The sequence below is a fragment of the Belonocnema kinseyi genome, chromosome 4, assembly GCF_010883055.1.
Source record: "Belonocnema kinseyi isolate 2016_QV_RU_SX_M_011 chromosome 4, B_treatae_v1, whole genome shotgun sequence".
Taxonomy (NCBI): domain Eukaryota; kingdom Metazoa; phylum Arthropoda; class Insecta; order Hymenoptera; family Cynipidae; genus Belonocnema; species Belonocnema kinseyi.
Genome location: NC_046660.1, coordinates 91,843,927 through 91,851,210, shown reverse-complemented (window position 1 = coordinate 91,851,210; position 7,284 = coordinate 91,843,927).

The window sequence follows — 7,284 nt, the reverse complement described above, 5'->3', positions numbered from 1 at the left end:
TGATGTGATCTAGTAATCAAAACTTAACAGTTCAGAAAGAGTACCTGTACTCGAGTCATAGTCACTAGTACCATAATAATCTGAATTGTAATACAGCAGTCTTCATACAAATTATTTATCAATTTTTCTCCGTGCACAGAGATTCATTCCCAACCAACTTATAATAATCCAATTAAAGGAAGTTGCATTCTCAACCAAATAGTTTAAATTTTCAGCAACAAACAAATTTTAAGTGACATTTGAATTTTCGACTAACAGGTTCATTTTTTAGCAAGAAAGATCAATTTTGAACAAAACACTTGAATTTCAGATTAAAAAAGATTACTCTGACAAAAGAGTTAAATTTTCTACGTAACAATGATTTTTTTCGCGAAATAGTTGGATTTTTAATGAAATAACTAGAATTTTCATATACGAAGATGAAAGGCCGCAGCAGGAAAAATATTCTGGCTGGCCCCGCTCGAATGTGATCATCTAAAAAAAACATTTTAAGTTATAAACAAAGTTTTAAAAATAAAAAAATCCAATGTTCTCGAAAACGGCTTTATAAATCATTATGGTTGAACTTCTAGAACACCAACTATTTATTCCCTATATCATGCTCATATTCAAGGCTGCAAAATAAATTTTTGCGGAAATGATCACAGCATTACTTCATATTTACGAAAAGTAAGAACTACTTTTTGGCCCCTCATTGCAGGGTCGTGTAAACTCAAACAAGGTCTAGACTTACGCGAGCTACATCGTAGGTCTCATCAGTTCTCAAAAAAAGCTCTATGTGGATCCGGCCCGCAGAGTCGAACTCCTTTGAGGGTCACATCAATCCACAAAAGAAAGGTCGTATGTTGATCACGACCCTGGAATGATCCCGAAGGACTTCGGGTCACATGACCTTGATGAATATCTGAACGTAAAATTTTGCGTTCTTTCGATCGGCGGTGTCAAAAATAGGGGTTTCGATTTAAAAAATAAAAGTTGACTTTGAAATAACCTTGAAGGTCAACTTTAAGGTCACCATTCAGATCCTCGTCCAAAACCTTGAAACTTTTTTCTGAAACATTTCTCACGAAATCGCATATTTTAGCTGTTACGGGGGGTGGGACGGGGGGTCCGATACTTTTTGATGACCCGTATATATACCCGTGTGGAAATATTGTCATGGTGTCAGCTGGGCCCAAAATAGAAATATCTTGGCCCCAAATTTGGGATTTAGACAGGACCAAACGATAAATGAAACGTCTAACCCGGCTAGAGCCTAACTTACCGACCGTTCCATCTTTACTTTATTTATTTTTGTGGTATCAGCCACATTAAAATAATTTTTTTTTTAATTAAATATGTGTAAAAATATTTATAAAGGTAGAATATTTTATTTAAAAGAAGCATTTAAAGTAGCTGAACATTTGAAGAAGAATCATATTTTTGAACCGGCTTATTGGTCGCTTAGGATCTAGAAATATTTTATTTCTAAAAAATTAGAAATTGTAAATTAAGGTTGAAGTAAAATCATAATTATACATTATCATTAATCGATGTAATAATAATTTTCTTATCGAGAATACAAGAGCATAATTATGTAAAAGTCCTTGAAACACAATTTATTTGTTATTCCCTTAATAGCTGCAAATCTCATGGCTAATTCTCTTGACATGTACTTTTTGATGACATTGGTGATGGATTTTCGGATTTGATTTTCATTGTCAAAAAGTAGTCCCAAAGAATTTTTCTTCAAAAATAAAGAAAAGTATTATTAATGATAAAAATAAATCATGATACATTTAGATTCTTTTTTATATTTAAAAGATCAGTGAACTGGTCAGTTACATTTCTGTAAACAATATTTCAGAAAGTGTAATTCAGTAAAATAATGTACTGTGTAATAAATAAGAAAGGAGTTATCAAACCAATTTTAATTATAATTTCGTAGTCTTAAGAAAGTGTAATTTATTTATTTTATAGAAATAAAAGATCTATATTTCATATTGAAATTTGACTTCATTGCGTCATGAACCTAAATTAATTATCATTTATTTACTTACTTTCGTTTTCGTTTGGGCATCTTGGAGTGTTGGAAATTGTTGGATGCATAATAAGCATACACGTAAAAGTGTAGTGGTAAGTGGAGGGGGTGCTTTTCTTAGACGCATTCCCACTTCTCAAATTCTGGCTTACGGACTCTGCTACAATCACCCGTCCTGTAAAATCCAACTTTTACAGCTATATATCATATGCGAGGTATTTATCAAAAGTCGTAAGAGCAGTCCTGTCCGCAGCGCCTATAATCACCTATCTCACGGTTGTGAGACGTGGTTGTGGCTGAAATTTTACCGCGATTTTGCTGGAATCGGGTGCAATTTTTCAGATTAGCACCCGCTCCCGGCGAAATCCTGCGGTTGTCCTTGTGACAAATTTTTAATTATATATATATATTATATATATATATATATATGTGTATATTATTGAGTTATTAATACAGGATGTATATAGTTGTATAGAGTGTAAATAAAGTAAGAGATTCTAATCTTACTAACGATCTCCACGTGATACATCCTGGGAAAACATTAAATTAGTTTGGCGAATGTCAACAGTAAACGAAGAGAAATATTTTTCTATCCAGTTATAATAAATTTGCAATGTGACATGAGAATTCACAATAAAATATTTTTTTAATCGAATTATTTTGTTGCATCTGGTTTTTATTACACCACTGTGTATAACTTATTGTCTCCTAAGCTAAGAATTAAGTTGCCCCTCATTCTCATGGAATTGCATACATTTGAGGGGCCCACCATTGATTTTTATTATTTTTAACTATGAAGTAATGCTGTGATTATTTCCCCAAAAATTTATTTTGCAGCCTTGAATGTGAGCATGATATAGGGAAAAAATAGTTGGTGTTCTAGAAGTACTTCCTTTAAAAAAAGTTATTAAAAATTTTTTTTTATTTTTTTATTTTTCAAAATACATTTATAACTTTTTTAGAAACATTGTTTTTCAATTGGATACTTGGGGTAAATGTATCTTATAGGGGTAGCCACTTTTCCACAAAACGTAAAAAATTTTGACGGCAACAGAAAAGTGTTTGATAAAGAATTGCATCATTATATATTTTGTTAAAAACTCATTTTCAATGAAAATAAGAATAAACTTTCAACAATAAATTTCATTTTAACAGTTAAAAGGTTAAATGTTTTACAAAAAAGTTGTCTTTCATACCCGGGAAGGTGAAGTATCTACGAGAACGTTAATTTTCAGTTAAACAAATTAGTTTGTAGCAAAAACATACGGATTCTCAACCAGTTGAGTTTAACCAAAAAGGACGAATTTGTAACCACATATATGTATCCTCAACTAAGATGATGAATTTTCAACCAAAGAAATAAATTTTCGAAAAAGAAGATTAAACTTCTACCAAATACTTGAACTTTCCTTTTCTACTTTCAGATATTATTTGTTCTTCCTTACTTTTTTATTTCGTATTTCCTCTTTCATTATTAATATTTTCAAAAATGTCATCGATCGAGCAAAATAAAAATGCAGTATTTCATAACCATGATTAACTTCAGTTTCATTGTTTTCCACATGAGAATGATGAAAATTTTAATTGGTGTTGAAACAAATATTTGCGCATTATCATTTTTAAAGTGCTTGGTCTTTCTGAACATTGTTCTGCTACATTCACCGTCCTTCAATGAGTATAGAAACGGCCTAAACAGTCCTCAACTGCTATTTCATCTATTGAATTTTCTAAAATTATTTCTTTATCAATTCATTCATTCATTTAATTATTTATTTTAAACGGATTAACAACGCCATTTTTTCTCTTTTTTAAAGAAATATTTATTCATGAACCCAGAAGACAGCTAAAAAAACTTTCAAAACTAGTTTGATCTGATTTTTTCACTTTTTTCATTTTTCTCATGACGCTAGTTCCCCGTCAAAATTAAATAATTTGTGAAATCGGAGCAAACTTCAGTTCACAGCGATCCCACAGGAATAAACTAATTTTCTCGAAATTGGAATTGGTTACTCAGAGCTTTGAAGGTTCTCCGATCCAAATACTCGATGTATATTTATGTCCTAGTATGTCGTATCCAATCGAGTTTGATCCTCCAAGTGGTAAAGAAGATTACAGAAGAATAAATTTATCCCATTTTAGCAAAAAAAAAAGTAATATTTACTAAATATTAATACCCTCTGATTTGAGAAAGGAAATGCTTTTATTTACGGACACATTGATACTAGGGGTGCAGAAATAATATAAAAAAGTATTTATTAATTAAAGCATTATTTCGAATGACAAGTACAAATAATATTTCTCAGCTGATTCTGCTTGAGGGTACATTTTCTTATATCGGAAGACATCGATAATGACAGTTCTAAATTAATTTGAATTTCCATTCAGATAATTAATTCAATAAATAGGGTTGAGCAATCCTGCCAGACAATTTGTGCTTAACAAACCCAGACTTTATATAATATCTCGAAAATTATGCGCAGTCACATCACAGGATTAAAAATATAAGGGAATCCATCACGACAGCTTTAGGGGGTGCGTTCTCTTCTTCGTTTAAATTTAACTGACGCCTTTGAATTTAATTAGGCTGAAAATGATTTTTGCCGATAATATACGATCGGTGGAGCAGCTTTACCTTCTGAAAAGTAATTTGCATCATTTCACACAGTACAATACCGTCGGAAATTGTTGATGCGATCAGCGAAAGTACTATTAAAAATCAATGCTGATTAAAACTTGATATCAATTAAACAATATAAAACAATTTAACAAACATTAAACAATTATATAATTAAAACAATAAAACTTTTAAAATCTTTAAGAGTTCTCCAGTTACGACTAAAAATGTCCGAGCGTATCTATGCCAAATTTCAGTTGCTAAAGCAGCAAATCTGGCTATCTGCGGTGATCGCCGACTGAGACGCGTCGCAGACACTCTTGAACATTTATGTCATATCTTTTACACTTGTGGATATTTTCAAACCTTGATTGGCTTGAATTAAACATGAGATTTGACAGATTATGTTCTTTGAATTTTAGTTTTATTTCCACAACTATACTAAGTCACAGCATGAGTTAAAGTTAATAGACAAAATCTGACAAATTCTCTGCGATCACCGCTTTCGCGGTCGAAAGCAGTGATCGCCGACTGAAAACGAACATTTGAGGCCTGGATATTTTTAGATGTATATAGAGAGTCGTGGATATTTTCAAGTTTATTTAGCCTAAATTAAAGATAAGACTCTAAAGACTGTGTAATATGAATTTTTCATGTTCGCTTCAACTTTCCTAGGTCACTTTACAAGTTAAATTCGAGGTCCCACTCTATGAGAAATATGTTTATCAAAATAACTTTAAAATTTTGGAACCGTTTTCGAGAAATAGTTTTCATCGTTATTTTCTCTCTGATGAGTATGGCGATCTAGCAATGGAAGAGGCAAAGGCACTTCATTTATAGAAAGCAGTTGACAGGGATGGAGAGGCTATTGATCTAGTAAAGGATGTCAGCACTTCTGTGAAAAAAGTTTTGAGGTTCGAGGCAAGTGTACAACATGTGTCATGGTGAATGATCGATGTATCTTTTGGCGTGTTATCGTCTCTGACAACTCTGCTATCAACTTTTCTCTACCTTGGCCGTTCTGTACACTTCTCTCCTCACCTAGAACAACTCTTTTCGCTTTCCGTCATCCCCACTTTTTCTCTCTCCTTCTTTCATTCGCTTCTTCAAATTCTCCTTCTGTCTCACTCTTGCTTCAGCTTTGAACGCCACCCCACGTTTCCATAGCAATAGGTAAATGGAATCCGTAGCGAAGCCGTTGCCATGGGAATTCGCTCTGCAGCCTCAACTCACAGCATCTCTCCTCACCTCACCTTACCATTAACTTAACGCATTGGTACTCCATCTACCTTTTCACTCTCTTTAAATGTTCTCTCTTCATCATTTCCCTTTCTCACTGCTCTGCATACAAGAAAACACGTGCACATTTATGTCAGTTTTCTTCGACTGTGATCGAAATGCAATGAAACCTGAACGCTAACGGCGTACGGCTGCTTAGTAGAGGTTGAGGGTGGTGGTTTAATGGTTTAAAAGGAAGCCAATAAAGGGGGGGGGGGGGGTACACATTTTCAGTGCTTTCCAGAATTTCGGGGGCTCCCCACGAAGCTGGATACAGAATGGTTGAACTTTACTTACTCCTAAATTCATTGTTTCCATACCTATTCATAGGAATAACTTACCCCTTCTAAATAGGTTATAGAAATTTAAAACATGTTTTATTTTAACATTAGTTCTATAGTACGTTAAAATATTGTAAAGATGAACTTTTCTTCAAGAGAATAACAATTTCGAATATTTTAAGTTGTCCTAACTGTTTATTATCAGGCACATAGATAGTTCCCATATATCTTCATTTAAATCTAACTTAAGTCTTGTAATTAATTAAATTTTTATCTTAATCAGGTGTTATCTTAACTTTATATGCTCAACATATTACAACATTCTAAAGATAACTCTTCTGAAAATATTAGATAGTCTTAAATGTTTTACGTAGTAATAACGGATTATTAGCAAGCACGTCAATTGTTTCTTGACATGTTCATATAAAAAAACACACCTTGTCAATTAGATAAAATAAATTTAGACAAGTTTCGTATCAAATTTATTTTGACAATACACTAGAATATTGGAAAGATAAACTTTTCCTCTCTTATTATGATCATTACTGGGTTTTTTTAATGGCAAACGTGTCATGCTCATAATATGGGATTAGACTTGGTGTTCATTTTCATACGTTATAAAATAAGTTTTCTAAATTTCAAATATAGTGGCGAGAAATAACAAGTCTAGAGTTAAGGGGCATATTCAGATATTTCCCAATTATTTCTTAAAATTCCATATAATTTACCTGAAAATAATGCTAAGTACGAAATCTTACTAAAAAATGATGCAGCTACGGAGGCACATTGTCAAATTTGTGTATCGTCAAAGTTTTATGTGGAAAGAAATAAAAAGGGACGTAACGAAAGTTTCGTTACATTCCTTTTCGTTCTTTTTTATATATTATTATTACACTATTAAGCCATTTCCCTTTCGGAGTCGGCGTGACTCATTCGGTGGGGAAAGGAGTAATGTGGAAAAGGGATAGAGAATTTTCAGATCGATCCCGAATATAAAATACGATTAGCACATAATTTTTACATTGTACCTTCGTAGGCTCATTATATTTTTATAATTTTGTAGACTAAGCTTAGTTTTTAGCCAAATTCTT